This window comes from Salvelinus alpinus, chromosome 37 (assembly GCF_045679555.1).
Source record: "Salvelinus alpinus chromosome 37, SLU_Salpinus.1, whole genome shotgun sequence".
Lineage (NCBI taxonomy): Eukaryota > Metazoa > Chordata > Actinopteri > Salmoniformes > Salmonidae > Salvelinus > Salvelinus alpinus.
Window position 1 is genome coordinate 13,458,564 of NC_092122.1, and position 8,743 is coordinate 13,467,306.

The 8,743-nt window shown below is 40.9% G+C and overlaps 1 pseudogene; it reads right to left on the reverse strand.

The window, feature by feature from the left end:
* Nucleotides 1-393: 393 nt before the first annotated feature.
* On the reverse strand, nucleotides 394-8,659 carry LOC139566025 (tyrosine 3-monooxygenase-like; annotated as a pseudogene).
* Between the last annotated feature and the right edge of the window lie 84 nt (nucleotides 8,660-8,743).

Consider the following 8,743-nt stretch of genomic DNA (forward strand, 5'->3'; position numbering starts at 1 on the left):
TACTGTGATGTCTGTGTGTCCAGGTCCAGCTTTAGATCCACTGGGCCTCAGTGCTGGCTCTGACAGTAGCCAGCTGAGGAAACATAATATTTAAATCATTCATAATTAGCTCCTTCCCTTTACTAAATAACACGTGAAGACAAATGGGTTCCAAGAATTTTCTAAATGGAAACAGTTGGTTTGGAATGGGAGGCAGTGGCACATAGGCTTATATTGTAGTACTCCAACCCTCTTTGACGTTCTCGTTCATGTTCCCTCTTTCTCTTGCTCGCTCGCTCTCTCAAACGCAAATACACAGACTTCGGATACTTTCTTGTCTCTTTCCTTGATCTCCCTCCATTGTCACTATTTTACACATGCATTCTAAGGTTTTTCTCTATAATCTCTCTACTTAGATAAACATTCTCTGACATATTTACCCTGTACATTTCCATGTGAGTCTCTCTTTTTCATGCCCTTTGTGATTGGACTGAAAAAATGTAAATATTTATTACTTTGTACATTCTCCTCACAATACATGTATAACATGACTGTACATATCAATACATACACCCAACAAGGAAATATTAATTCATCTTGCAAAGAAATAGAAAGTGTTTTTCAGTTGAATAAATATATACACAGCATTTCACATCCATCCATTTAAAGGCAAAATCTAGTTAAACTCTAAAAGAAATACAATAATAATGCAAGTATTAGCCCAGCAGGATTGAAGAGGTGGATATTCAACTGATTGTCTTAAATGGAACTACTGTATTTTGAGCATTGATTGTTTGTGCATTTTGGCCCCATGGCCACACAGAGAAATTACAGATTGCACCTTTAAAGACCCAAAATGGCTTTCCCTTCCCACCCCTCCAGAGGTATGTATCAGTTTCACTCCCTGAGTCTCTGGCTCAGTGTTGAGGCCCTCAGCCCAGTTTCTCTAGGGCACTGTGGAGTATCTTCAGGTCGTCTCTCATCTGGCCTAGGGCATGCTGGATCTTACTGAACTGGTCCAGAACCTCCAAGCTGCAGGTGAATGGGTTGTACCGGACAGAGATGGGCCGTTTGATGGACGACGAGTACCGCCTGCAGGTAGAACAATAAGGTTTTAAAACATTGGGTCCATATTTGCGAATAAGCAACCATGTCATTTTAAACAGTTTCTCTGGCACCAAATGCGTATCAGCCAATTCAAATCTGCGATTTACTTGCATGTGACAGAAGTCAATGAGTGTCGAATTTGGTCAACAAAAAATGAGTAGCTTATTTGCTACTGAGGTTTATTTGATCAAATAGCAGAAGTTCCGTAACGCATAAATTGAGATAAGTAGGACTCGTGACATCCCGGTAACTTTTAGAAAAAACACTTTATATTGGAGTTGTTTCGAGATAGCTATACATATTCATGACATGAAGCTAGTAGCATAGCATCTCTCTCCATTGTATACAGGCGGTTGACGTCAACAATTCTCATCAAATATTCAAATAAAGATTACAATAATGAGATGTATCCACCAAACCACAAAAAGGATAGGAGGGAGCTAGACAGCCTGCCATGCTGCTTTCTGGACAAGTTTGGATGGGTCTCAATGCATTGCATTCGTAACACTTCCGCATTTGCGGTAAAAGGTGACAGAGCTAGAGCGGTGTTTGTCTGACAATGAGACATCCCAAAAATCGTCTTCTAAGGGGTTAAATAAAATGTTTTTGATACTTCAAGGGGTCTTCAGATTCAAAATCAAATAGCAAAATGACCTTAAAACAATTCCATATACAGTTGAAGTCGGAAGTTTACATACACCTTAGCCAAGTACATTTAAACTCAGTTTTTCACAATTCCTGACATTTAATCCTAATAAAAATTCCCTGTTTTAGGTCAGTTAGGATCACCACTTTATTTTAAGAATGTGAAATCTCAGAACAATAGTAGAGAGAATTATTTATTTCAGCTTTTATTTCTTTCATCACATTCCCAGTGGGTTAGAAGTTTACATACACTCAGTTAGTATTTGGTAAAATTTCCTTTAAATTGTTTAACTTGGGTCAAATGTTTCGGGTAGCCTTACACAAGCTTCCCACAATAAGTTGGGTGAACTTTGGCCCATTCTGCCTGACAGAGCTGGTGTAACTGAGTCAGGTTTGTAGGCCTCCTTGCTTGCACACACTTTTTCAGTTCTGCCCACACATTTTCTATAGGATTGAGGTCAGGGCTTTGTGATGGCCACTCCAATACCTTGACTTTGTTGTCCTTAAGCCATTTTGCCACAACTTTGGAAGTATTCTTGGTGTCATTGTTCATTTGGAAGACCCATTTGCAACCAAGCTTTAACTTCCTGACTGATGTCTTGAGATGTTGCTTCAATATATCCACATAATTTTCCTCTCTCATGATGCCATCTATTTTGTGAAGTGCACCAGTCCCTCCTGCAGCAAAGCACCCCCACAACATGATGCTGCCATTCCCGTGCTTTACGGTTGGGACAGTGTTCTCCGGTTTGCAAGCCTCCCCCTTTTTCCTCCAAACATAACACTGGTCATTATGGCCAAACAGTTCTATTTTTGTTTCATCAGACCAGAGGTAAGTACGATCTTTGTCCCCATGTGCAGTTGCAAACCGTAGTCTGGCTTTTTTATAGCAGTTTTGGAGCAGTGACTTCTTCCTTGCTGAGCGGCCTTTCAGGTTATGTCGATATAGGACTCGTTTTACTGTGGATATAGATACTTTTGTACCTGTTTCCTCCAGCATCTTCACAGGGTCCTTTGCTGTTGTTCTGGGATTGATTTGCACTTTTCGCACCAAAGTACGTTCATCTCTAGGAGACAGAAGGCGTCTCCTTCCTGAGCGGTATGATGGCTGCGCGGTCCCATGGTGTTTATATTTGCGTACTATTGTTTGTACAGATGAATGTGGCACCTTTAGGCGTTTGGAAATTGCTCCCAAGGATGAACCAGACTTGTGGGGGTCGACAACTTTTTTTCTGAGGTCTTGGCTAATTTATTTTTATTTTCCCATGATGTCAAGCAGAGGCACTGAGTTTGAAGGTAGGCCTTGAAATACATCCACAGGTACACCTCCAATTGACTCAAATGATGTCAATTAGCCTATCAGAAGCTTCTAAAGCCATGAAATCATTTTCTGGGATTTCCCAAGCTGTTTTGAGGCACAGTCAACTTAGTGTATGTAAACTTCTGACCCACTGGAATTGTGATACAGTGAATTATAAGTGAAATAATCTGTCTGTAAAAAATTACTTGTGTCATGCACAAAGTAGATGTCCTAACCGACTTGCCAAAACTATAGTTTGTTAACAAGAAATTTGTGGAGTGGTTGAAAAACGAGTTTTAATGACTCCAACATAAGTGCATGTAAATCAAAAAGAAAAGAGGACCAAGGCACTCTTCATATAATTAATTAAAATGCCTTTATTAGTATGGCATGATCAATAGAAACAACGTTTTAAAAATCCGACGCGTTTCGGCTGCATGGCCTTCGTCAGGGAGTACCAAAAAATTATACAATGTCCTCTTTTGAACAGCTTTTCCAATTAGCCCTAATTAGAAGAGGGAGTGGTTACAAAATTGATTGGACACACCTAGTAAGCAATACTATACACATTAAAAAGTGAAATACTGTAGCTATGTTATCATAAAAATACAATTCCAAGCTCGAAGTATCAGGACACTTAGAAAGGTAGTTCTAACCTTAAATATGACTGGGAGAAGTGTCAAGAATAAGAAAGAAATATATTCCATAGTACACTAGAACACAGCAAAACATGAACAACAAGTCTAAACATAGCTGAGTGCAATTGAGCAAAATGTCCACTAGATAACAGCAAATGGACCTATCACAACCCTACAGGAAGGGTGAGAAATCCATATCTTCATTTAAACCAGGGTATTTAGTGGCTTGTAGTTTGTAAATCCAAAAACTTTCCCCTTTGGTTTAACTGTTTAAGACGGTCCCCTTTTCTAATAGAGGCCGGAATATGATCAATACCCATAGCTTGTAGGGAGGCAGGGTTGCCATGGTGTAAGGACTTGTAGTGCCTTGCCATGGGGTAGTCTTCATTGCCTACCCGTATGGCGTACTTGTGTTCCGCTAAGCGGTCTTGAAGGCGTCTCTTTGTCCGTCCAATGTAGAACACCTTGCACTGTGGACATTCCAATCTATAGATGACATGAGTGGTTTTGCAGTTAATGAAATGCTTGACGTAATACTCCATTTTGGAAGCTGTGTCAACAAAATACTTCTTCTGTGCAATATTTCAGCAATGGTTACATTTAAAAGAGCCCTTGGGTTTGTGGTCAAGCTAAGTTTTTTGAGAGTCACCCGGAAGATAACTGTGGACTAATTTGTCATTTAGGGTAGGACATCTCTTAAAGCTTATGACTGGTGGCTCAGGAAAGACTTGGCGTAATAGCGTATCACTTTGGATGATTCCCCAATCTGCTTCAGTGCTGTATTTTGTAACAAAATACACTCTCTCTGATGTATCACGAGGCACTCACCTTCGCAACAAGTTCTCTCTGTCAAGTAATCCAGCCCTTATACCTGCATCTTTCAGGACCTGAACGCTGTAGCCCCGATTCAAGAAGCGATTCTCCAATTCAGCAGATTTGACACTGCAGTCTGTTTCCTGATCGCAAATTCTGCGGACTCTTTGGAATTGGCCATATGGAATATTCTCTTTTAGCTTTTTGGGGTGAAAGCTGTCTGCCCTCAGAATGGTATTCCCATAAAGGCATTTTAATTAATTATATGAAGAGTGCCTTGGTCCTCTTTTCTTTTTGATGACCAATTTACCCCTTTTACCAAAGAGCACCTTCTGTGTAACATAATTTACTATTGTGTACCTTAGTAGCGCTTCCCTTCCTCCTCTTTCTACTAGATAAGTGTATGTAAACTTCCGACTTCAACTGTAGCCTAGTAGTACATCCTCCCCCGACTTAGACAGGGCTTAAACTCTTATTGGTTAAATTTAAATGTTCGCAAGTATGGACTCTGAGTGTCTCCTCACGTCATCTCATCTCTCTCATAATGATGTGTTAGCTAACACACCTGACTCCAATAACCAACTAACCATGATCTTCAGATCAGAATGCAATTTGTTGACTCAGCTGTTTGTGCTTGGGATGGGGTAAAAGTGTGACACCAGTCCGGCCCCGAGGACTGAAGTTGCCCATCCCTGCTCTATGTCCATCCATACTCTGCTCATTCAGATGACCTTAAAATATTACAAAACGTAATATACTAATTACGAGTAACTCCTAAACAGCTGTCTTCAATCTGATTTGCTTCTGTGTCCTCACTCAGATCCCCTGAGGTTCCCACTGGCTCCACTCCAAAACCCCTGCAGCACCGCGTCCAGGAGCGGCAACATGCCACATGTTACACATTTCCTGTGACGTACTGAAGTGCTCACATATAGACATACACCACTTGTATGCATTGATGTACCTCATCTTAATCTTGGCATCCTCAAAGCTATCTGAGACAAAGTAGACAGGTTGGAAAGTCTGGTCCTGGTAAGGCTGGATTGCTGTCTCCTCTGGGTTGAATGGCTTGTACTCAGGTTCGTTCGAGAGAGCATACTGAAAGATGGAGATAAGTGATTAGTTATCGTTTTAGAATCCTTCAGAAATGATTAGCGGCATGTTATATGAAAACAGAGATAATAAATTAGGAATTAGTCCTCTCTATCAGTACAATTCTACAGAGTACCAATGTCAAATACTACTCACAATGAATTCTCCATATGAGGACAGGAGGCCGGCACCGTATGCCTTCACAGTTCCATTCTGCTTACACAGTCCAAACTCCACCGTGAACCAGTACAACTGTGGGAGGAATGAAAACAAGTGATGAGGGAATGATAAGGCTACATTTCACACATTAGTCAAATTATCAGATTGGTCAGTATTTTATATTTCCACTAGATGGCAGCAAAGGTCCATTATTTGCAGTCCAACACCCAACCTTAATGCAGTATCTAATGTTTTACATCTGATTGGTAACTGCTTATTTTGAAATGAAAGCTCAAAGGTCAGCTCTTACAGTTGAGAGTCAATCAATATCCTCGTCTGACGCTCCCAGTGAGGCAAGGCCAATTTCCTGCAAGTGACAAACAATTGTAAGTGTTGCGCACTGATAGGACAATTAATGTATTATTATAATTGATATATTATTACTCCCAAGCATCATATGAACCATATTATAAGTTTAAATGTTTTTACCTGGGAAAACTGGGCAAATCCTTTGTCTGCAAGCATAGGAATATGGCCGAGTAACTCGTGACAGCAATCTCTGAGAGAAGGAAGCGCAAAAGCAGTGACTACATGACGCACGTGAATATGTCCATTGATTAGACTGATTATCATGATACACATGAATCATATATATGTTATTTATGATCAGTTTAGTAAACTTGTTTTTATGACACACAATATTTCGAGTGATTCTACAATGTCAATAACACCAATTGACGTACGGCTCCGGGGAGTGCATGGCGGATGTACTGGGTACTGGGTACACTGGAACACTCTGAAGGCCAGGCTAGCTAGGAAGTCTCTGGTGGAGAGTAGCCCTGCCACCGGACGCAGCTGGAAGCCTGTCTTCTCTGGACAAATAAGAACACATAGCAAGGTACCACTGTCAGACACATATTCACCAGTGGCATGGATGCTGATGTTCATACATGGTGTTTCTGCAATACGAGAACAATCCCTAATGTTGTTATTACTGTTGTAAGCAATCTACATGAAAATTAAGAGGCACAATCAATCCATAAAGGTGCGCACTGCGCACAGTCATCGACCAGAATTGGTCATTCAATGGAAAGTCGTGGGCATGCAGGATTTGCCTCTGTCGGTGTTTATTCTATTCCTTGAAGCTGGGCATAGTGCTGCTATTGCTCTGTCCCTCAGGCAGAGATAGACTGCTGGGCCTCACCTTTGAGGAAGGCAGAGACCTCCCGGAGCTGGGGGATATTGTCCTCCGTAGCCACACTCCCTCTCTAGCTGCTGCAGCCCACCCAGGAACTGTCTGCATGCCAGGTCAGGGTAGATGGTCCTCAGGGTCCGGTACACCTCCCTCCTGTTAAATCACAGCAGCAGCAGAGTCATTAGAACACTGTCATTCCAACTCAACTGTAGATTATTATCATTATGAAAGAAGTCTAGTATTATGGTATGATGTCCATCTCCAGTATACTATACATCAGCTGTTATTCTCACCATGTGGCCACCTCCTCTGGTGTGTACTCCACTCTGGGTAATGGTTCCCCCTTGTGGAACAGGGATGGATGCATCAATACGTCAGTCATTCCTTTACGAATGCATTTCTACAATGTCATGCCTTTGGTCCAATGATGCAGTGCTGGCACCGAAGAGCGACTGACTACATGGGAATAACTTTTTAGAAATATGAAAATGATGGGATCAATTTACTGTTTGTAATTCGCTGCAAGTTCAGCAATGAAGCACCTTCTTTTTCTGTATTCTGGATCACTGAATCCCTGTACAAGGAATCATAACATTTAGTTAGCCATGACATTTTTAGTTTGTTATCCTTTTTGATAGTTGAGTATTATTGCTAACAATTCAATGAATTATACAAGTATTGTATCAATGCCATATAAATGGTAGCCTAGCAATATTGCTAAGGTAAACACTAACTGGATGATCCTGGTCCATATCTGGGTCATATTTCGTTATCAACAGGTTGCATTTATCCAGATCTCTGATATTTCTGGGGAACCAGGGAACTGAAACAGGAAAATATGGCAGAGCATAATTATTTCACACAATTTAAATGATTAGTTATTGTATTCTAAACGATCATTTAAAAAAATAAGAAAAACGTTACTATTATTAGAAACGTATGATTATTATTTCATTGAAATGTTATAACCTTTTCCCTCTGGGATGGTGCGTACGTCGTCGGCGACTCTCTTGAGTGAGTTGATGAAGGTGTCTGTGTCAGAGATGTGCACTTCACACCTCATAAAGAACTCCAGATCACCACAGCCACTGTTCTTAGACTTCCTCCCTGGTCGGCTCTCAATATGCAGAAGCTTGGCTTCAAACGTCTGAATGCATGGTAAAGACATACATATCATATTTAAGCATTTACATGTATATTTTATCAAATTGATTCGATGCGGTAGACCTGATTTATTGAAGCTCAATCTGCAACTCATATCTAATGATGAACATGCTTTCCTTACCTCAAAGACTTTGCCAGTTTTAAAGAACCCTGCATTCTTCTCATGGCTGAGTGCGAAAAGAATGTTCAGTGTCACGGTTCCTTCCTTTTCCTCAAACAAAGTGTCACCGCCCCGCGATGGGCCAGGGGAAGAGGAACCGCTGGCGCGCTCTTTCCGGGCATCTTCGATCAGACTTCGCTTTCTGCCGACGAACGGAATGTTTTGCACAACACTCTCCGTCTTCATTGAACTTATGTCAATTTGTCGTAGACTGTCTTAAAAATAATATTGCAGAGTTGTATTGATTTGTTTGATCGAATAGTCTATATAGACCTATTCCCGGATACTAAGACTCTCCGAGGCACAGCTGTGTCTGAAGCTGTGCTATCAGTAGGGAGACAGGTTTATATCCCAGTGCCAGACAATTCTTTATGGAAATGAGTTACGCAAATGCACACGTCTGAGTTTTAGGTGTTATGCGTCATAACAGCCAATCCCCTTTTAATGGAATAAAAAATAGTTGATGAAAGCACGTATAGGCCTAATATATT